Source organism: Balaenoptera physalus (genome assembly GCF_965194825.1).
Source record: "Balaenoptera physalus genome assembly, chromosome: 16".
NCBI lineage: Eukaryota > Metazoa > Chordata > Mammalia > Artiodactyla > Balaenopteridae > Balaenoptera > Balaenoptera physalus.
In genome coordinates, this window is record NC_138898.1 from 29,820,454 (window position 1) to 29,844,270 (window position 23,817).

At 45.8% G+C, this 23,817-nt stretch overlaps 1 pseudogene across 1 annotated transcript; it reads left to right on the plus strand.

The window, feature by feature from the left end:
• The first annotated feature begins 21 nt into the window (after positions 1-21).
• LOC309644658 (STE20-related kinase adapter protein alpha pseudogene) lies at positions 22-23,780 on the plus strand (annotated as a pseudogene). The gene is made up of 2 exons (XR_014268639.1): positions 22-1,524; positions 2,189-23,780. The product of XR_014268639.1 is annotated as an STE20-related kinase adapter protein alpha pseudogene (transcript).
• The last annotated feature ends 37 nt before the right edge of the window (positions 23,781-23,817 follow it).

Below are 23,817 nucleotides of genomic sequence, written 5' to 3' on the forward strand. Positions count from 1 at the left end.
TGCTGGGAGGTACGCTCATTTTCTCCAACCGAAACCGCCGACCCGTTCCTCTTCCTCCGCGTTCATCCACTTCTACTCACCACTTCCCTTGGACCCTGATGCTACACAGCGCCGCTTTGTCTATTGCTTTATTTTCAGACGCCGTATTTATGTTGAAACTTCAAAATAACATTAAAGGCGAATATGAGGTTTCATTTTATCAAACGAGTTTAATAACAAGTTGAAAAACAATACTGGAGAATCTGTCTTAATGTTTGTGTGTCCACGTATTTGTTATTCTTTTAATCAATTCTCACTGAACAATCGTATGTCCGACACTAAAGGCATTAATGAACGCCACCCAATCCATGGGAGGAGGTGTGTGTGTCTGGCTTCTTCAGTCTCCTAGCCTGCCCGGTTACTCTGTATTAATCAAGTTTCCTTGTTGTTTTTTCCTAGGTGGGCTTGTTCTTTGCTCTGACAGTTGTTTCCCTAATAGTGTATCCTAGGCCTGAACTCCTCTGAGCAGGATCGTAATTGGAGACAGAAATTACTTCAAGCTTGTAAGTATGACTAAAAGGGAATTTCAGACCTATTTTTAAATTTCCAGTCACATGCTGTTTACAAACGACATGCCTAAAACAGATGACAAAAGTGGACCAGGGGCACTTGTTAAAAGTGCAGACTTATGAGTGTCACCCCAGACTTGCTGAATCCAAATCTCAGGATTGAGGCCCCAGAAAATGCATGTCTAACAGGCTCCCCCAGGTGATACACACAAATTTACGAACCACTAACTAGGTGATTTGTATACCTAATCCATCCAAAAAGGTGCAGAGCATTCTCCCAGCCCAAGGGAAAGAATGCAGTGGTTCTAATCTTGGGGATCAAGCACAAGCTTTGTGTCTCTTTTCTGCATTCCTTTAGGCAAGGGCATTCTCTACTGTTGGGTGAAAAGATTTAAATTAGATAATAAATGCATAAGAAACCTGAACACATGAAAAGTGCTTGAACACCTGAAAAAGCTGTTAATATTGTAGCTAATTGAATAATTTATCAATGTATAATGTTAATATGACATACTCCTCCATCTCCAGAATCAAAACCAGAGAACATTCACACCATCTTGTCTCCTTAGACTCCCTAGTTCCCAGTTCCACACTGCTATTGCCATCCACCACCATTTTTCTCTTCCAAATGTTACTCTTTCTAATGGAGAAAAAGTGGGAGATTTACACTTTTTAAAAACTATGTTTTCTGTTACTTTAGGAAATTTAGGGTGGGAAAGAAGAGAGTGCCGTCTTGGTCTAATTTCTGATAATCTAATTTTCATCCCAGAAAATGTTAATTTTCTTGAGGGCAACTACAACATTATTTCCATTCCTAAATTCTGCACAGATCTGAGCCCAGCCTGACAAACAACATCTGCTAATTGGTATAACGCCATGTGGCTGTCAAAAGGGTGAAAGGAATTGATGAAGGATGCCAGTTGATTCAGGCCAAGGAAATGTGACCATCACTGTCTAAGGCCATTGTGTTCTTGTGGTGAGTTTGGTGAATTTGGTGAGCTCTCCTGGACTTCGTGTCCCTATTAAGGCATCTCTCGCTGATACTACCTGAGAATAGGGAAGTTCAGTCAGGACCCTTGTAAAGTTCCTTAACCAGACTCTTGGGCACGTGAGGGAGGTTAAACCATCTTCTCCCTTCTAATTGTTATGAAGCATATATGAGTGTTCAGTATGAGGCTGGATGAATTGAATGTCAGTTTCCTAGGCCTATAAATTCTCCAGAATGGGATCCTAACCAGAGCTCCAGGTGTCCATGAATAGAAATCAGTACCATGAACTTGGAAGGGGAAAATCAAAAAAAATCACATCTTTATTCTCACTAAACTCTAACTGAAATTTAGTATTTCCTATCATTATGAATGTAGAGTGAAATTGTAGTGCTACCTTTAGTACCCTTGACTTTGTCACTAATAGAAATTATAATTCATACCGCATTTCAGTTGTGGCAGATATCCTGAAATATCGTTTACTCTGATCTCTACTTTGACATTATTTGACCTAATGCTAGATTTTGTTATTTAATGCACTAATAAAGCAGCACACATAGCACTGTATTACAAAGTTGCATTATTATTATTATTATTATTATCAGTGTAATGAGTTTTATTTGTAATCCTATTTGTTTTGGTTTATGCATTTAGAATCCTTTCCTAAGAAGAGGGCAGGGGATGGAGCTCAGCAAGATGTAGCCTCAGCTGGAGTCTACCTCAGCTTGTTCTGGGGAGCCCTGGAGCAGGAATGATGTCTCAGGGTTGTCCCAATTTGAGGCAAGGCTTAATAACTCTGCTTTAGCCCTGTGTGGGCTAATCTTCCAGGCATCTCTGCCTCTTGGAGGCTCCACTGACCATGGACAACCCTCCCAGAGAAGGGGTTAGCTGTGAGCAGTTAATGACCAAGATCAGAAGCAGTTGGGGGACTGGATGCACCAGCTGGCAAAAAAGAACTGGGGAAGGCAGCTACTATTCTGTGGGGGTGAGAATGGCCATGGTGCACTGGGACCCAGTGAGGAGAGCAGGCATGTTTGAGGAGATGAGGTACAGTAAGGAGTAGTGAGTAAGATTGGTTTAAGTTCTAGAGCTGAGAGAAATGGAGAGGGATTAATGAGCAATACTAAGGACGCTGTTGGAATGGTGACCATGAATTTACCATGATATGATTATGTGTGATTTCATGGAGAAAGCCAATACTTGGGTTCATCTAAAGATGTATTTTGCCAGAGAGAAGTACAAGAGAGTTGAGGGTGTTGGCACAATGGGATCGGGAGGGAAGTGAAGACAGTCAGAAGAGATCTAATGGATAGACAGGTGAGAAAAGTATCAAAGATCCCAAAATAGTCAGAGTAGTGCTCGTGGGAGTCACTGAGCAAGTCAGATGGAAGGAAAGGAGGATGTCTCCACCAGCCGTTTTGGAAATGGAGCAGATGCCAGTGATAGAGGAGTCCCAGATGGGACTATGGGAGTGGATCCCGAAGAGAGCTCGAGGAGACCTCTGCAGAGAGGACTCAGACCTACATTGGGTCATCTGTGTCCCCGTGCGAGTCACCTAAGATAGTGGCATGGCAGAGGCAGGAGAAAGGCTAGGATCCAGGAGCTGGGGTCTGCTCTTGATGAACAGAAGAGACCAAGAGGTCAGAGATGGCAGAGAATGAGAAAGGTGATTTCAGTGGGAAGAGTCCCCCAAAAGTAGAACTTCTTTTTTCTTGTTAATTTTAATATAAAATTTTGCTTGGGTATTTTTAATTGGACAGTAGGTAAATGATTACATTCCTTTTTTAAAAATTTATAAATTATAAATAAGGCCAAAGTTTCTTACCACCCCAGCCACAGCCCCAATCCTTTTGCCCTGTCCCCATAGGCAGCTAGCTGTCTCCCCCGAAACGTTTTCCATATGCAAGCACGCCTCCTTACACGCACGGAATAATATATAGTATTACTTTTAGTGTATGGGTGTGTGCTTCAGAATAAATGGTTTCATACTCTATATACTTACTGTCTTATAATTTACGTTTCTCCCTCAGGACCATGTCTTAGAGATCTAAGATACCATGTTATAGAAAATGAGCAGACTTATTGTTTTATTTTGCTACATAGTATTCTATAATGTGAATTTACTAAATTTATTGAGCTTTTCTCACGTCAGTGGATTCCTAGGTGATTTCTAGTCTGGGCTATTACCAGCGATGTTGCTGTGTACATTCCTGTACAATTTTTTTTGTACACATGATAAATGTTACAAAGTGCATCCAAAACACCTGTATATGTTTCTGTTATGAATGTGATCTGCTGCAATAAACAGAAAACTCATTAAACAAATAAGGGTTGTTGGGTTTTTTCCCTTCTTTTCTGAAGGTAAGGAGTTACTGGGATTGGTTTAGTTGTGTGGTGATGCACCCTGAGATCCAGGCTCTCTAACTTTTCACTCTGCCAGCCTTAGTATATTGTCTAGTATCCTCATCCTTGGTGCCTCATACTCACCATATATGGTTGCTGTGGCTCTGGACATCACTTCTGGATTCAAAGCTAGAAAGGGGGAGAAAGAACAGTCACAGCCACATATGCTCCTTTTTATCAGAAATGTAAACACTGTCCCAGAAACAATCTCAGCGGATTTCCACTTAGGTATCACAGGCCAGAACTAGGTCCATGAGCTCTCCTACTACAAGGGAGACTGGGAAGGAGGGGAAGAAGTTTGTCCTTATTGGCTTAAACCAATTCTTCATAGTCTGACTGCGTATTAGACTCATAGGGGAGCTTTTTAAGAATACCCATATCTGGACCCTACCACGAGAGGTGTTGATGTAATTGGTCTGGGGTGAGACACTGGTGTTCTTTAAAAGCTCCCTGGATGACTGTAAAAGTCACCCAGAGTTGAGAACCAGTGGCTTACACAAACAATCATGATCTTTCACCTAGGGCTGAGAAGGTGTATCAGTTAGGATTAGATTCAGGTGCAAAGTGATAGTGCACAACATAACCACAACCCAAACAAGAAAGGGGTTTATTTCTTGCACGCATAAGAGTTCATTGATAGTTGGTTCAGGGCTGGATTGGCCTCCATCCTGTCAGAGGCTCAGACTTCATTATTCTGTTGGTCCACCTTGCAAGGTCTTCATTCCCAAGTTGATTCAAGACAGTTATTCCAGCTCCAGCCACCATTTATGTATTCCACCCAGCAAGAAGGAGGACAGGGAAGAAGGAGAGCAGAGGCCCCCAGCCCTTTAATGACACTTTCTGCCAGTTGCACACACCGCTCCTGCTCTCCTTCCACATGATACAGAAAGAAATGTGTCAGTCTTTGTCTTCAATGCTCTAGCTTTCATTTCAGAAGGCCTCCTGTACCTTAAGGTGATAAGCATATTCTCCAATATTTTTTCTAATGCTATTATGGTCTTGTGTGTTTCTCTGGTTTAGGTCATTAATTTATCTGAAATGTAGTTTTATAAAAGGTGAAATATAAATACCTACGTTTATTTTTTCTGAAAGTTTAGCTAATTGCCCCAGTATCATTTATCTGTTTCTCCAGATAAGAATTTCTACTTTTGTCAAATATTAAATTTCCACATATATATTAGGTGAAACCATGTGAAACTGCTGATATCTATCACTTCACTGGAGCTTTATTTTCTCAGTTTTACCAGTCACTACTAGATGTCATATTATGTATTTGTTTCTTTGTTTTTTGTCTGTGTCTCTCACTTGAATGTAAGTTCATTGAGGGCTGGAATTTTGTCATTTTTGTCAACCCTGGGCCAATATGTATCTGCTAAATGAATGAATGAAATTTATCCTTGAGTCTGTTAATACATATTGATAAACTTTAATGCTGAGCCATCCTTATATGTTAGAAAAGCTTGGTTATGGTATATTATTCTTTAAGTATACTGCTGTATTTGATCTGCTAAGATCTATTTAAGTCTTTTGCATCTGTGATCTTAAAAGAGCTTGGGGGGACTTCCCTGGAGGTCCAGTGGTTAAGACTCCGTGCTTCCAATGCAGAGGGTGTGGGTATGATCCCTGGTAGGGGAACTAAGATCCCACGTGCCACGGTGTGGGGGGAAAAAAAAAAAGCTTGAGTTTCTCTTTTCTTTGTTTCTGCTGCCGTGATCCAGTCTGGGCAGACTAGAGAAGGGCAGCAGAAACTGCTGATCAGGACTGAGAAGTGGAGCTTTTAAAAAAGAGACAAGCATGGCCTGGAAACGGACATGGAGTAGGAACTACTAGGAGAGGCAACCGGCCATGAGCCCTGGTGTCCCTGCACAGTCTTCCTGGGTATACCAAGGATATAGGGTCCTAACTGCTCTTTGCCATTTCTCAGGCTTGTGTTTGTAGTGCGCAACCTTGAGGGATGAAGTAATACCTCCCTCTCGGACAAAAAGCAGGCTTGCTTGTTTCCTGCTATAAAACACGTGGGTTCCCCAAACTCAGTGTTCCTCAGATGCAACACAAACCCATTGTATGCATGGCATCTACTGGGGCCCTCCATGCTGCCCCTGTGGGACTTGGGGGGCAAGGGAGCCAATGTAAACATTATGCTTATGCTGCTTAATGTGCCGTGCATAATAAAGTCCTTTGTCTCTGTCACTAGAGTCTCATCTTGGCCAGCATCTATGAAACAGTAAGAGGCTAATTATTCACTTATCAGCAGGGTAAATTCAAATGCCAGACCCTGACAGTTTTGGCAATGAGGATAGGGTGCTGACAGAGATATGACTATCTGGAATAGGAAGGACAAAGGACCCTGTGGGCCAGATCAGGGGATATGAAAAGACTCCCTGGCACATGTTAGTGAATCCTCTCACCCAAATGGTGGGCGGCAGGGTAAGGGTGGCTAGAGTGAGGGTCTCACATTGTCCTACCTGTTAACGAGGCTAAGCAGTGAGAGGCAGGATTGAAACAAGCCACCTGAATGGTACTTTGGTTCCTACTCACTCTCCCCCATGCAGGAGGAGGAAGGATGTTATGACAATGGGGCAGCAAGCTGCACAGCCCCACCCAAAAGTCAATGTGGATGAGGCTGCTGAATCAAAGGGTCCCCAAAGCTGAAATAAATGGCATCAGCCAGGATGTTTGGAATAGAGCTTTAGATAAGCCAAAAACATTACAAGTTTATTTGATTGGGCCCCACAGATGGCATTCAAACCCAAAGTGAACAAACACAAAGCCTTGCTTACTGGCACAGACCCGCTCTTTGTCTCTGTGCTCCCTATCCCTCTCTGCCATCCACACTCCACCCTCAGCCGCTTTGATGAAAAAGCAGAGTATGCTGGGAACTTCATGGAGCTGAGGATCTCAAACGCTTACAGCTCTGTAGGACCCAATGTCCATGTCAGCATCTTACCCAGTCCTGTGGATGGATGCAGGCAGGGGTGGCTGAAGGCACCCAGGGATGCAGTGTGGACTGGGGGCAAAATGTTCCTGGGCTTAGGTTCTCTCTGGACTGATGCTGGAGGTTCATGAGGGAGGAGGCAGTGGCACTCCAACCCTGAAGGCAGAGGCCAAGAGAAAATGAAAGTCTTCCAGCTGCCTGCCCCCCTGCCATGAGCTAGCCTCCCCTGCCACCCAGCACTCCCTGCTCTCCCTTCTGGAATACCATGATCTCCTGAAGCTGTTGCAGTAGCTCCTGATCCACACACATTAAACGCCTTGGTCTGTTTTCCTGTAAGGTAAAAATATCACCCAATTTCAGAAATCTGTTACGTTTCTATACACTAAAAATGAACTGTCAGCAAGAGAGAAATTAATAAAACAAGCCCATTTACAATTACACCAAAAAGAATAAAATACCTAGGAATACTTCTGACTAAGGAGGTAAAAGACCTGTACTCAGAAAACTATAAATCACTGATGAAAGAAATTGAAGACTACACAAACAGATGGAAAGATACACCGTGTCCATGGATTGGAAGAATTAATATTGTTAAAATGACCATATTACCCAATGCAATCTACAGATTCAATGCAATTCCTGACAAAATACCAATGACATTTCTTATAGAACTAGAAAAAATAATTCTAAAATTTGTATGGAAACACAAAAGACCCCAGATAGCCAAAACAATCTTGAGAAAGAAAAGCTACAGTCATCAAAACAGTATGGTAGGGACTTCCCTGATGGAGCAGTGGTTAAGAATCTGCCTGCCAATGCAGGAGATGCGGGTTCGAGCCCTGGACCGGGAAGATCCAACATGCCGCAGAGCAACTAAGCCCATGCGCCACAACTACTTAACCTGTGCTCTGGAGCCTGTGAGCCACAACTACTGAGACTGTGGCTGCAACTACTGAAGCTCACGTGCCTAGAGCCCATGCTCCACAACAGGAGAAGCCACTGCAGTGAGAAGCCTGTGCACTCCCCACTCGCCGGAACTAGAGAAAGCCCAAGCCCAGCAACGAAGACGCAATGCAGCCAAAAATAAAATATAAAATAAATAAATTTATGAAAAAAAATAAAAACCACAATGAGATATCACATCACACTCATCAGAATGGCTGTTATCAAAAAGACAATAAATAAAAAGTGTTGGCGAGGATGCAGAGAAAAGGGAACACTTGTACGCTGTTGGTGGTGGTGCAGCCACTATGGAAACACTATGGAGAGTCCTCAAAAAATTAAAAATAGAACTACCATATAAACCAGCAATTCCATTCCTGGATATTTATCTCAAAGAAATAAAAACACTAGTTCAAAAAGATATATGTCCCCCTATGTTCGTTGCAGCATTATTTACAATAGCCAAGATATAGAAGCAACCTAAGTGTCCACTTAGATGAGTGGATAAAGAAGATGTGGTATATATAATAAATGGAATATTACTCAGCCATAAAAAAGAATGAAATCTTGCCATTTGCAACAACATGTATGGACCTAGAGGGTATTATGCTAAGTGAAATTGTCAGACAGAGAAAGACAAATACTGTATGAATTCACTTATATGTGGAATCCAGAAACAGAGTTATAGATACAGAGGACAAACGGTTGCCAGAAGGGAGAGGGGTGGAGGCAGGAAAGAAATAGGTGAGGGAGATTAAGAGGTACAAACTTCCAGTTGCAAAATAAATGAGTCAGTGGTATGAAATGTACAGTATGGGGAATATTGTCAATAACTCTGGCCTCCCAGCAATCGGCCTGGCGTCGGTACAGCCTTAAACCAAGGATGTGGAGCTGGGTTTAAATTTTTGAAATTAAAGTAGGTCTACATGTTAGGAACTCATGTCTTTTCTTGTAAGTAAATAGAGTGAATTAGCCATTTGGTCTCAGAAAAGTTCATTGTTGAGGGCTTAAGAGATTTGGAACCATTTGGAGACCAATGAGGCAAGCTCAGAGTCAATAGCATCCTTCTCTAAACAGGAGATCATGAGTAGCTTTCTGCCGGAGGAAGGGTGTTATGAGCTACTCACTGTTACAGGCAAAGGATTCGAGGACCTGATGACAGTGAATCTAGCAAGGTACAAACCAATGGGAGAGTATGTGACTGTACGAAGGATTAACCTAGAAGCTGTTCCAATGAGCTGGTGACATACTTGCAAGGGGAGCTCCATGTCTCTAAGATCTTCAGCCATCCCAATATCCTGCCATATCAAGCCACCTTTATTATAGACAATGAGCTGTGGGTTATCACATCATTCATGGCATATGGCTCTGCAAAGGACCTCATCTGTACACACTTCATGGACAGCATGAATGAGCTGGGAATTGCTTACATCCTGCAGGGGGTGCTCAAGGCCCTGGACTACATCCACCACGTGGGATATATGCACAGGAGTGTCAAAGACAGGCACCTGCGTTCTGATCTCCACAGATGGGAAGGTCTACCTGTCCAGTTTAAGCAGCAACCTCAACATGATCAGCCATGGGCAGCAGCAGCGTGTGGTCCACAACTTCACCAAGTACAATATCAAGGTTCTGCCCTGGCTCAGCCCAGAGGTCCTCCAACAGAATCTTCAGGGTTATGATACCAAGTTTGACATCTACAGTGTGGGAATCACAGACTGTGAACTGGCCAATAGCCATGTCCCCTTTAAGGATATGCCTGCCACCCAGATGTTACTGGAGAAGCTGAACGGCATTGTGCCCTGCCTGCTGTACACCAGCACCATCCCTGCCCAGGAGCTGACCATGAGCATCTCGCGCTCAGTGGCCAACTCTGGCCTGAGTGATAGCCTGACCACCAGCACCCCCAGGACCTCCAATAGCAACTCACCGTCCCACCCCTATCAATCACCGCACCTTCTCACCCCACTTCCCCCACTTTGTGGGGCAGTGCCTTCAGCACAGCCCAGATGTAAGACCAAGTGCCAGCACCCTCCTGAACCATTCTTTCTTCAAGCAGATCAAGCGACGTGCCTCAGAGGCTTTGCCTGAGTTGCTTTGTCCTGTCACCCCCATCACCAATTTTGAAGGCAGCCAGTCTCAGGATCGCAGTGGAATCTTTGGCCTGGTAACAAACCTGGAAGAGCTGGAGGTGGACAAGTGGAAGTTCTGAGCCTCTGAAGAAGGTGCACATTCTCCATCCTGGGCCGTATGAGCCTCTGGGACACTTCCTGAGGGCTAGCCACATTCCCACCCTCCTGTGGGCAGATTGGGCAGAAAGGACATTTCTGCCAGGAGAGTTGGCTGCTTACTGACTGGGAAAGAAATTCCTGGAGAGAAACTTTTCTTTACTGCTCCAAGGCTTTTCAGACACAAGGGAATCCCAACAACCATGGATCGGGAGGGGCTGGAAATCTGACATTCCTAGTTCTGTGAGCTCAGGTGACTTGACCTCTTCAGAAGAAAGAGATGCTGTTCTGGCCCTCGGGGCTGAAGTCCAAGCCCAGGGTTTGACTCATCCACCCAGGGAACTGTGTGACTTCTCACTCTGGTTCTCCTACCAGCCTGCTTGCATTCTTCTCCCCTGCTCTCAGATCCTATAGCTCCATGGAGGGGCAAGCAATAAGAACTGCCTCCGTCATACCTCTCCCTAATAATTGAAGGGAAGGGTATTTTTTCTTTTTAAGCACTAGGTTAAGGCTAGGGCAGTCCATCCTCATCCCCCTTTTCACTTGGGCCCTGACCCCTAAAACTTTCCCTTGGTTCATCTGTGTAGCTCATTCCTTTCCCACCAAGAGTCCATCTTACCGTCTCCTGCAGACAGCCTTGGTGCTTCTTCCAAGGGCCATGATGTCTTGCCTAGCCTGAGGGCCTAAGTCCTTATGCTGTGTGAGTTTCATTGACAGAACAAATTAAAACTTCCAGAGAATCAAAAGAAAAAAAAAAAAAAAACCTCTGTAAGGTTTTTATGTCTGTAAGCTAACATATTGTAACTAGACTTTATTGTAACTAGACTTTATATTGGTGATCATTTTGAAATGTTATAGAAATATCAAATCACTATGTTGTGTAACAGGAACTCACATAGTGTTGTAGGTCACTTATACTTCAAAAACAAACAAACAAATCCATAGAAATAGAGATCAGATTTGTGGTTACGGGACGGGGTGGTATAGAAGGGGAATTGGATGAAGGTAGTCAAAAGGTACAAACTTCCAGCCATAAGATAAATACTAGGGACGTAATGTACAACACAATAAATATAATTAACACTGCTGTATGTTATATATGAAAGAGAATAAATTCTAAGAATTATCACAAGGAAAAAAATATTTTCTATTTCTTTAATTTTGCATCTCTATGAAATGAAGGATACTCACTAAACTTACTGTGATAATCATTTCACGATGTATGTGAGCATTGTGCTGTACACCTTAAACAGTGCTGAATGTCAATTATATCTCAATAAAACTGGAAGAAAAAAAAGTGTTTCAATTGATGGGCTATGAGCAAAGTTTGAAGTGGGGACAGGAAATTAAATTGGCCCTATGGTGGGTCCTTTGGGTCAATTCAGTGTACTGTTGTTGGAGCTGCCACTGCTGGAAGTATAATTGGTATTGATGTTGGTACAGGTTTGTACTGTGAATGCCCATAAGTGTCAGAGGGGATTCGCTCATTCAGGGACTGCTGTATGTAGAGAGGTGATTCCTGAATCCTCCAAGACGGTCCAGGAGAAACCCTATAGGCTTCCAAGAAGAGAAAGGGAAACGGGAAGAAATAGACTCAATGGTTGCGATTACTCAGAGGAGGCCAGTTTCCCGCACAACAGCATCACCTTTTGGACACAGTCACCAAGTACATTCCTTTTGGAACCTGCTAATTTCTTACTTACTGACCCATAGAAGTCCTGTGACTCTTCAACCTGCCATTCCCATTTGGGGATGGGTAAACTTGGATTTGGTGGCTATCCAGGGAAGAACACAAAAGACCTTGCTAGTCAAATGGAAGTACTATACAGTAAGTCCCCTACATATGAATGAGTTCCATTCCGAGAGCGTGTTCATAAGTCCAATGTGTTCATAAGTCCAACAAAGTTAGCCTAGGTACCCAACTAACACAATTGGCTATATAGTACTGTACTGCAATAGGTTTATAATACTTTTCACACAAATAATACATAAAAAACAAACACAAAAAGTAGAGAAAACATTTTTAATCTTACAGTACAGTACCTTGAAAAGTACAGTAGTATAGTACAACAGCTGGCACACAGGGTCTGGCATCGAGTGAACAGGCAAGAAGAGTTACTGACTGGAGGAGGGAGAGGAGGTGGGAGATGGTAGAGCTGAAGGATCGTCAGCAATAGGAGACAGAAGGCAAGCTGCAATTTCACTCATGCCTGACGTTGATGGCACAGGTTCTGGTTCCTTGCTGGATTCAATTCTATCTACCCTCTTGAAAAAACGATCCAATGATGTCTGGGTAGCAGGTCTTTTTTTTTTTTCTCATTATAGATGACACAGTAACACTGGATTGCATCCTGAATGGCCCCTGCAAACTTCGTGTACCATTCTACATTTGAGTTCTGTGCCTCGAAAACTACCAGTGTCTCCTCAAATAAAGAAAATCCCCTTGCCATTTCCCGCATCGTGAATCTCTTCAGTCCTTCAGTTACTTCTTCTTCCTCTTGTCTCTCTTCATGCTTTCTCTGGGCCTCCAATTCCAACAGGTCTTCATTAGTAAGCTCCTCATGTTGCACAGCAAGGAGTTCAATGAAGTCGTCCTCTTGCAGGACTAGCTCCAGCTTCTCGCTGAGGGTCACTAAGTTGCTGAAGACTTCTTTGGACTCTTCATCCAACTTCTCAAATCCATGAAAATCATGAACAAACTGTGGGCAAAGTTTCTTCCAAACCCCATTCATGGTGACAGCTGTAACCTCACGCCAAGCAAAGTCAATGTTTTTTATGGCCTTGTAGATGTTATAGTCCTTCCAAAATTGTCACAAAGTTGTTCCTGATTCATCACTCACCTTTACTGCCTGACAAAAAGTGTGACGTAAATAATATTTCTTGAAAGTCGCTATAACTCCCTGGTCCATAGGTTGGATAAGCGACATGGTATTCGGTGGCAGATGCACTACTTTGACATTGGGATGAAAGTCGTCCATGAATGGTAGGTGGCCTGGAGCACTGTCGAGCAGCAAAAGAATGTTGAATGGATGTCCTTCTCCAAGCAATATTTCTCTGCCTCTGGGATAAAGTGGTGGAAAAACCAGTCCTGGAAAATGGCCTGTGTAACACAGGCTTTGGGGTTACTCTTCCATACAACAGGAAGTGTAACCCTTGGCTATGTTTTTAAGGGCTCTTGGGTTCTCTGAATGATAAACTAAGAGAGGCTTCAGTTTAACATCACCAGAAGCATTGCCACCAAACAACAGAGTTAGCCTATCCTTTGCTGCTTTATAACCTGGCATCAACTTTTCCTCCTTACTGATGTAACTTTGGTCTGACATCCTTTTCCAGTACAGTCCTGTCTCATCCATATTAAAAACCTACTCGGGTAAATATGTGCCTTCATCAATAATTTCTGGAAGTGTTTCAGGAAATTCCCAGGCAGCTACCGTATCTGCACTCACTGCCTTGCCACTTACTTTTATGTTCTGAAGGTTGGCTCTAGCCTTGAACCAATGAAACCAACCATGGCTGGCATTAAAAGTTGCACCCTCTGATTCTTCGCTGTGTTTCTTCTTCAAGTCTTCATAAAGCCTTTTAGCTTTCTCTTAAATCAGCATTAAGCTGAGTGGGGCTTGACACTGATGCTGATCCTGTGTCCACACACTGAGAAGTTTCTCCGCCTCTTCCATCACTTTTCCATGCTTCCTCGATATTATTGTTGACATAATTGGCACGGCAGACTTCACATGCCCCATGATCTTGTCCTTGTTCTTTAGAATCGTGCCAATGGTTGAATGATTCATGTTATAAGAATAAGAGATGTCTACCATCTTTTTGCCTCGCTCCACTCTCTCAATTATTTTCACTTCTGTTTCCATCTTTATCACTTGGCACTTCTTAGCAGTACCAGCTACATCACCACTGCTTTTACTCTTGCTTCTGGACATCCTGGGCTTGAAATAAAAATACTATACTACCGTACTCTATACAATACTGTACAGTAAAGTACACAAAGCACAACTACTTGTGTAGAGGATGCACGCATGTGACAATGTACACCAGATGCGTGAACTAACTTACATGATTGGACATAGGAACACACGTTCACATCTTTGGAAGTTTGCAACTTGAAGGTTCGTATGTAGTGGACTTACTGTATTCAAGAGCACACCTGACCTAGCTCTAACATTACCTGGGTTTTACATGAAAGGGTGGCAGCAATCCCTATGGGGAAAACTTTATTCCTCACTTCATCACCTGAAGCATAACTGCTAGCTCAATGGGGCCCTCAGTTCACAGAGGGTCCCCTAAGTTCCTGCCTGGTTTTCAAGCACACCAGCAATGTCCATATTCAACCTCAGTATCAGCTATGCAGAATCAAAAGCAGGCATGGTCATTCTGCTCAATGGGCAGAACTCAAGGCATAGTCCTGGCCAATACCTCCCCTGAAGAAACTTAGGACATTTTTACTGACTTTTGTGCTGTTGCCAACGGCCTAGCTGTCTTGTCTGCAAGACTGGCAAATTAAAGGCATTCTTCTTTGGAGCTGCAAACTGTGGAAACAAATTCAGCTACCAATCAGACAACCTGGGTCTCCCATGGAGATGCCCGTGGTAAGGGCCCTTCTTTAATAAGACCAACTTAAATCAAGCTGTTGATCCAGCCTGTACTACCCATACATCAACCATCACTGCCTGGATCCATCGTTGCACCAGACGCAGCAACACATCCACCATCATGGATGGGGCACAAAGTAAAGAACTGTATGTTTCTGATGCAGAAGCCACCACTACCTACCAGACTTGTGACACCTCCCAAAAGTGGAGCTGTTTGTCTTATAGTAAAGAGGCTACATTGCACAATGCATTGCTGCCACCTACTCCTGGATGATTGACTACCCCAGACCTTTGACCCCTTCTTTGGACTGTCATTGGTGCCTCACTGCTCTGGGGCACATTTTCAAGTTACAGTGTTGCTGTTCTAGTCTGATCAGGAGACTCTGGCCACCACCATTGTGGCCCTTGTAACTAAGCCATGTCAAGTTTTTGGCTTTTCAGATCATCTACAGCCTGACAATGATGCACCCTTCGTTGCAAAAGCCACCCAACCAGGGACCAATAGTCAAGGTATCTGATGGCCGTGCCATACTCCCTACCACCTGCTTGCACCCTGAATTACTGAGCACTGGAATGGCCTCCTCAAAAATAAACTCAAAAACTTCTGACTACTTCCCTCATCTCCTTTTGTCCACACACCTCAGTGAGGCAGTGTGGTCACTGAATGCAGCCATCCCCAGACAAGGATCATCTCCTCTCAGCCATTTCCTCATTAATGATCAGGACAAAAAGGGTGGAGGAAGATTTGGGATTCTGACTATTCCTGGGCATGGTGCTTCTTTTTTCTCCCTAACAACAATCCCAGGCTAACCAAGGTGGTATACCCTTCAGGTGTCAGACTAGCAAAAGGGGGCCTAGGGGGTTCAAACTTAATTCTGGTTTAGCCACCTAGATTCTCTTGGTGAATTACGTGATCCTGAATCATAAATGTAATGACCACTTGGTTGAATATACTGCTTGCCAAGTCCCCCTACACTGGCCTACACAGGCCAAGGTGGGATATATCAATATAAGGGGTCTCTGTAAGTTTTGCTCCCCTCACACCTGGCCCCTCCAGATAAAAGGTCAGGGTATGAGTAGGGAAATACTGGGGAAAAGGTGAAGATATGGGTACTGGCGTGGGATACACTGCTTCCGTGGCTATGGAAGACTGGCGAGAAGACCCTTAGGTGCCAGCAGGTACAGGGAGGGGGGACGATTAGTGTTCTCTTTGTCCCCTAGATCCAGCAGTGCAGCCTAGCAACACCATCACCTAGTTCACATGAGCCAAGTTTCAGCTGGCAACCTGATCCCTTCCCTCTAGGTTTGTCATCCTGTCCACATGCTATGGAAACAGGAAACTCATGTGGGCATGGCTGGTCTGAAACAATTTGGCTGTGCCCTTTGCCATCAGTGGCAGCTCTTGAATATGGAACCTCCCCCTTCCCTGTGCTGGTAGTACAAACACACCATCCAGCCATCCAGCACAACCTTGTTTCAATCTGACTGGTACAAATGCACACAATTTTCCTGTCACCTGAGTGGCCTTGCTTCCTACATGGCAACTAAGCTTGCAACTATTTGGTGACACTGCCCATGTGGCTTAACCACATGGTGATGCAAATCAGATTTAACAACAAATCTTAAACTGGAATGACACGTAACCTATTGGGGTGTGTGTTTGTATGTGGGCCATGGAATGTCTCTCCATCAGGGATGGGGAGTACTTTTTGGCCCATCTAATGCCTCCTATAATTATTGGCAATGACACCAAAGATCAGCAGATTAGTATAAAATTCACTTGTGAGAATTTTAGTGGATAATAACCTGGGTTTAGACTATATCCTGGCTGTCTGAAATAAGACCTACTGATCCCCTTGGGATTTACAGATGACTGAATCTGGGACCCTGGGTGGCATGGTTGAAGCCAACACTTCAGGTTAGCCTCATCTTGCTTCTTGAAGTTCTATTGATAGTAGCCTTAATTAAATTCTGTATGAGACAGATTGAGCAGATTTGGTCTCAGCCTCTATTTGATCAGATTAAACAGAGTGGCGAATGGAGTGGCATATTCATGTGAATTATTAAGTTCAGCCAAGAATGTGTAGGGCCAATTGTTGAAAGAATTTGGACACCATAGGCCCTGTGCATCACTGCACATTTTTACGTGGCATGGCAAGAATATAAGGTCCTGACCACTCTGCCTGCACTATTTCTCAGGGTTGTGTGTGCAGACAGCAACCTTAAGGAATAAAGTAATTTCTTTCTCCAGGACAAAGAGCTTGTTTATTGCCTTCTATAAAAGAGGTGGGTCCCCCATTCTCCTGTTGCTCAGATGCAACACAAACCCACTTGTATGCAGAGCGCCCGCAGGGCTCCTTCACACTGCCCCTATGGGACTTGGGAGTGGGGGCAAGAGGAACTGATGCAAGCATGATGCTTTTGCTACTTGCTTTGCTTTGAGTAATAAAGTTCTCTGTCTCTGATCCAGGAATCTCATGTCTTCTGCCAGCATCTATGAAACAGTAACAGGTAAACCTATTAGCTTGAAAGTAGGGCAAAATCAAATTCCAAATACTTACATGCCATGCGGTGAAAGAAAATAAACAATAACTTCTGGAAAGAGCCTTAGGAGAAAAGGTGCCCTAGGGTGTTGCTTTAGTCTGCTCAGGCTGCCATAAGAAAATACCAAAGACTGGGTGGCTTAAACAAAGAGATTTATTTTCTTACAGTGCTGGAGGCTGGGAAGTCCAAGATCAAGGCGCTAGCCAATTCTGGTTCTGCTGAATGAAACCGAGCAGAAGCCTGCAGAGCCTTCCCAGTGGCAGACCCCTCCGGGTCCCCCATTTCTTGTTTGTAAAAAAAAAAAAAAGGCTTTAGTCTCCTAGGCCTTCCCCGCATTCCAAAGAGCAGACTCAAGCAGTTACTAATTAGAGAAGTGAGGGAATACAGAGAATAAAGGAAAATCAGTCAAGCAAGAAAAGTAATAATAGCTTAAACAATAGTTCAGCCATAAAATAGAGTCACAGGACCCCTAGTTCCTCCTCAAGGGGTAAAAATACAATCTGACACATATCCTTGAGTTGTTTTACAGAAATCAGGACCCCACTGGATAGAAACTGCTGACCACAAACACAAAGACCTTAGACTGTTTGGAGCCAGAAGATTAATGATTAGATTCCCAAAACACCACCCTGTTACCTCACCACCAACCACAGAAGACTTTCCATGAGCTGATCATGCACCCCACAACCCTTAACCCTAATGTTGCCTTTAAAAACACTTCCCTAAAAAACATCGAGGAGTTTGGGTCTTTTGAGCATTAACTACCCATTCTCCTTGCTTGGCGCCCTGCAAATAAAGGCTGTACTTTCCATCACCACAATCCAATGTCAGTAGATTTGCTTTGCTGCACATCAGGAGAGCAAACCCAAGTTCAATGTGGTAACATGAGGACTCTCTTCCTGGCTTGCAGATGGCTGCCTTCTTGCTGTGTCCTCACATGGTGGAGAGAGCTCTGGTATCTCTTCCTCTTCTAATGGCACAGCTCTATCAAATCAGGGCACCATCCTTATGACCTCATTTAACCTTTATCACCTCCTCACAGGCCCTGTCTCCAAACAGAGTCACATTGGAAGTTAGGGCTCCAACATATGAATTTCAAAGGGACATAAACAGTCAGTCCATAACAGGTGTCATCCAGGTTTCAGTTAAGGCTGGAGATGAGAGAAACCTTTAAAAGAAATGTTGAGAATACAAGGAAGTTGGCTAATTAGGGAGAAGGGTTCTGAAGGCTGTGGCAGATGTTTTTTGGGGTGAAGAAATGGTGGAGGATGAGTCAGGCAGGGCCAATGAGAAACAGAGTATTATGGGACTGAGTATGTGGCCTACCTAACTGTTCCTACCCAACTCCAGATCCTAAGGGAAGATTTAGGTTTGGGGGCGGGGGGGCAGTCTTAAGCTTATACAATTGAAGGGTGGCCCTTTAAGAAGAAAAATACAACATTACAAATGCACAATTATATGTAAGCATGGGAACACGTTGCAAGGAGCTTGTGAAGGGCCTTGGAAAGGGCCTGTGTGGATGAGCTTAAGCCTCCTGGAGAATCAGCCTCTGCCAGGTCCTCTCCCCACTTCACCCAGGACAAGGTGAACAATGGCCCCCTCCAACCTACCCATTCCATTCCCCTGACCCCTACCCACCCTGCTCCACTTCAGGGGTGATGGCTTCCTTTCTTGTTGACCCCACAGCAATCAGAAAAGGAATTTGACCTTCCCCCAGCCAAGTTATATATATAAAATTAAATCATGCACTAAATATAGCTGTTCACATAGTTCCATGAGGAAACAAAATGGCTAGGGCCATCCCAGAAGGCTTCCTGGTGGGTATGCCCCAGCTCTTAGCCTTCCTCCCTGCTGACTGAAGCTTACACAATTGGGGGTGGGGGCTGATGCTGTCATTTCAGACTTTCTGCCACTGCCTGTGGGTAGCTAAGGGGCAGCCCTCCAGGGATACTGCTGGTGCTGTTACAGATTTAGATTAGAAACCTGCAGGTCCTGGACCCGCTCTGAAACCTGGAGGATGAACAAAGGGTCAGCCCTGTGCAGATCTTGCTCCACAAGGGAAATGGTTCCTTTCCTCTTCCTCAGCAGGGACTGAGATTGAGATTGGTTGTCTTTGAGATGGTTTGTGATTGGAAGGGGTGTGAACAACTTGGAATATTGAGGAGACGCACAGCCTGTGCTCCAGCCCAGAGATTGAAGATGGGAGTACAACTCTCCTGACAAAAGTGTCCACCATTGTGGCTCCCATTGAGTTATTATATAAGATTGAATAACTCAGCCTCGATGCGGGGAATGGGATGGATCCTAAGGTCAAATAACACCTGTAGTGCAAGTTTTCCTGAAGCAGTTGAAGAGACCTCAGGAGGCAAAAGGGAGGAAGGCTAAGAGCTGGGGCATGCCCACCAGGAAGCCTCCTGGGATGGCCCTAGCCATTTTTGTTTCTTCACAGAACTATGCGAACAGCCATATTTAGTGCATGCTTTAATTTTTAAATTCTTCCTATATTTTAATTCCCATCAGGGAAGTTGACATGAAGTGGATCCGAGTGCTGACTTAACACTTTGGGGCCTCCAGGGGGCTCTATGGCCCAACACACAGTCTGGTCAAGGGCACTTCTGCCTAATGTGCCACTTTGGATTTGTTTTCTACGGTGCTGCACCCCCTTTTGGGGAGAGAGAGAGAGTTCTGTTGATTTTTAAAATATTGTTTTAAGTCCCAGGCCTACAGGAAAAATTCCAAGCTCCTCAGCATGGCATCCTAGGCACAAGCATGATGCTCCAGGTGCTAAAAGCTTCTACCTTGAAGCAAGTGCTGCAAACCCACTCATTCAGCTCTGCCAGTCGTTACAGATGCTGATCCTTCTGCCCAAGACCACCTTCTCCCCTCTCAGGCTCAGGCCCTTCTTCTGTGCTGGTCCCAGTACTTGCACCTGCATCTTTATCAGCCCAGGTCACTCTGGAGTGACACTGAGTGTTTACACATCTCCCACCACCACACTGTGGTACCCATAAGGGCACAGCCTGTGTTTTAGGCTTTGCTTATTCTCTAGCACTAGGCACATGACAAGAGCCCTTCCTGTGGTATGAGCACAAATGTCCATGATGGAGAAGGATGAGGTCAGAGGCTCTGGGCTGGTGGCCTGGGGTGAGCCTCTGGTTGGGCCAGAAGGGACTGGCATTCTCTGCGGCCTTGGACCCAGCATCCTCTATCTGTCACTAACACCCCTCCAGCTCTCTGTGAACACAGCTACAGCAGGCCTCCAAATCCCTTTCTCATGAAGCTACAACAGTTTGAGAGGAGAACTTTGTCAAAGGAACTAAGATAAAAAATACAAAATAAAAACATACAAAGAGTTCCAAGAAACAGACTTCCTGGATCTAAAGCAGAGATACTTACCTCTGACTCCAAAAGCTGACCCAGAATTTGCCCTGCTGGGCCCAATTGGTACCCTCATCACCCAGGGCCTTGCCCATTGGTTCAGCGGCTCTAACCCAGAAGACCATCTCAGGGGCTGCAGGCCCTGGGAAGCCTCAAACACCATCCTGGTTGGTTTCTTTCTAGTCCATGTGGTTAATACAAGCTAGACACCCACACAAGTCAGGAGCCCATCTCTGGGTTGAGTGACTCCCCTTTCTGCCCAGGTTAATTCTGAGCACCTATCCCCCAAATCTACCTTAGGAAGAGGCTTCTAGAACCATGAAGACTTGCAACACCAAAGCCCTTCAACCATCGCGAAAAGAATGTGGACCCCGTTGCCTCCCAGAGAAGAAAGGTGTTGCAAAAGTGAGGGCACTGCAGCTGGAGGTCACAGCCAGAGTAGAGGCATGGAGTTGAGAGTGTGGGACCTGTGTCTGCATTTGGAAAACAGTAGATCTTCTGTGTCAGGCAAGCAAGGGACTCACACAGCAAGGGAATGGAGGGAAGGCTGGCAAGAACATTTGGATCAGGCATCAGAGGGCCTAGAATGTCCCTAAACTAAGTCCCTAAATGTCTACTTGGGGAGCCACGAGAGACACTTGGAAGTTTCTAAGCAGGTGATGGCTTGCTTTTAAAAACTGGCAGGAGGATGGAGGGTGGTTGGGGGTAGACAGGTGGGGGCAAGAAGATAGCTAAGGAGGCTGTCATCAGACTGGGGCAGATTCCTCTTCCAAGCCAGGGTGGAGTCCAGTGGAGGGCAAGTAAATTCATTGTTAAAGATATTCACTGTGGGCCCTGGGGTAGAGAGAAGGACAAGGAGGGAGAATCCTTAAGACTTGACAAAGAGGTGGCTATTGGGCAGGCAAGGCAAGTATCAGAGATGAACTCCTGGGCCCCAAACCTGGTGGGCATCAGGAGGAGGTGTCATGGACAGACACAGGGGAGCCAGGAGGAAGAGCTGGTTTGTGGGGAATGGGCATGAACGTGGCTGGGCATGTGGAGATGAAGCAGCCCCAACCCCGGCTCAGGGGCAGAGCTACTTGGGAGAGGGCCGCTCCCTGGAAGCATGTGCTCCCCTCCTCCCCAAGGGTCAAGGACAGCTCTGTCCTCACCAGTGGATGTTCAGGACTGACAGAAGCAGATGGAAGCCCACACTAGGACATCATTTCCCCAAAGATGGCCCCTGAGACTGTGGAAAAGCCTGAGTTCTCCGAGAAAAGAAAGGGAGAAGGGAGCAGGACACAGCAAGCTGGGGCGCACCCAGGGGTAAGAGGAGAGACGGTGTGCTCTGGTCATCAGGATGGCCTTCCCAGGTGTGTGGAGGAGGCAGGTGCGCCGAGCCCAGTGCTGCACGGGGGTCAGAGGGCCTGAGGCCGAGAGAGGAACAAACAGCGGCAGAACTGGAAGGGAGCCAGACCACCAAGGCTTCAAGAGTGGCTTGCTGGGGGCTGGCAAGGCAGCCTTGGTGGAGTGCGCCTGTGAACTTTCTCAGAAACAGGAGTGGCACAAGTTGAAGGAGGAGGAGGCGGGGAAAAAGGGAGGGTTCTTTTAAGAATGCGGAGGTCTGAGCAGAGGAAAGGAGTATCAACACACAAACAGATTGCATGGGACAACATCAGGAGGTGCAGAAGAAGGGGCTGAGCAAAGAGGTCCCTGAGCCCACATGCTTCCTGGGTGCAGGGGGAAAAGAGAATGGGTGAGAAGACTGAGAAAGGAGGAAAAACATGGACGGCTGAGAAGGCCAGCAGGATTCTGCCAAGATTCCCTGTAATCTCTCCAGTAAATAAGAGGTAGGCTGTCTGTTGGAAATTTTAGAGAGGCAGAGGTAGGTTTGAAGGTTGGAGAGAGGGGTGGAGCAAGTATGTAACAGCCTTGGGGGGTTTCTCTAGAGCATTGCTTCTCAAATGTAATGTGCATGCAAATCACCTGGAATCATGGTAAAAGGTCGGCTCTGATTTAGCAGGTCTGGGCAGGGCCTAAGATTCTGCATTTCTAACAAGCTCCCACTTAATGCTGAAGCTGCTGGTCCAGGGACCACACTGGGAGGAGCAAGGATTTAGAGTCAGATAAGGAGACGGAGAAAAAGACTGGTGTAAGAATTCACCTTAAGGAGAGACTACCTTTGATAATCTCACCTGGGGTAAAAACTGAGACCTTGAGAAGTCTGGGTGGGAGTGACAGCCCCCGCAGGTGATGGGAAGCGGGGCATAGGTCAGAAAAGGAGGTGGGGGTGCCTCTGGGGTAGTAGGAGGCCCAGTAGTGGCCCTGGGACCTTCATTTGGGTCCATGTGGGGTGGACTGCACAATTGGAGGCCCCCCAAAAGAGGATGGGAGTCAGCTGGGGCAGGAAAGTGATATTCCAGGGGTGTCTGAAAATGAAGCAGCAGGCTGGGTAGGCCACCCCCATGCTGTTCTGCAGAAAAGTGCTGGACTCATTCTGGGCTTGTTCAAAGCCTGGTCAGGACACACCAAGCCAGAATGGGGGGAGAGGGGCAGAAACGGCTCAGCCCTCGGGTCAAGGGCGAGATGATTTCTGGCCCGGGAACTAAGAGGAATGAAATGTGAGAGGGAAGATTCTCCGGTTGGGGAGCAAGAGGAAGTGAGTCCTAACTCAGTATCCAACTTGGATCAAAAACCAAGAGGTGTCTGAAAGGCACAGGTTGGAAACCAAAATGCTTTAGTTTTTAGACAAGCCACGGACTGGACTAGGGATGGGGAGTGCAGGGACTGCGCTCGGCGCGTCTGGGGCCCAGCCTAAGGGAGAAAGGTTTGAGTCCCAGGCTGAGGTTAAACCGAGGTCAGGAGAAGGCGGGCAGGACCAATGGGGCGAGCAAAGAACATCAAGAGTAAAAGCTTGAAGCCGTCAAAATGAGCGGCAAGTGCAGGAACCGGGCGTCGGCGTGGAGAGTACGGAGGGTACTTGGGAGACGAAGATGAGCGGAGAAGAAGCCGAGACTTCGTCCAGTGGCGACCCGGAGGCGGCGGAGGTTTCTGAGTGCGGCCCTGCTCGATCTTCCGGCTTCGCCCGGGCTCCCCCGCCGCGCAGCCCAGTCAGCTCCTTGCCCGGGCCTCCCGGGCCCACGCTGGTCCCTCCCGTTCCTTGCTGCGGCCTCGGGCAGGCCGCAGCCCCCAGCCCCGGCGACCGACTCGCCAGGGTCCGCCCCGCCGCGGCGGCCCGGGCCCGGCCGCTCCTCCCCCGATGATGTCACGTCC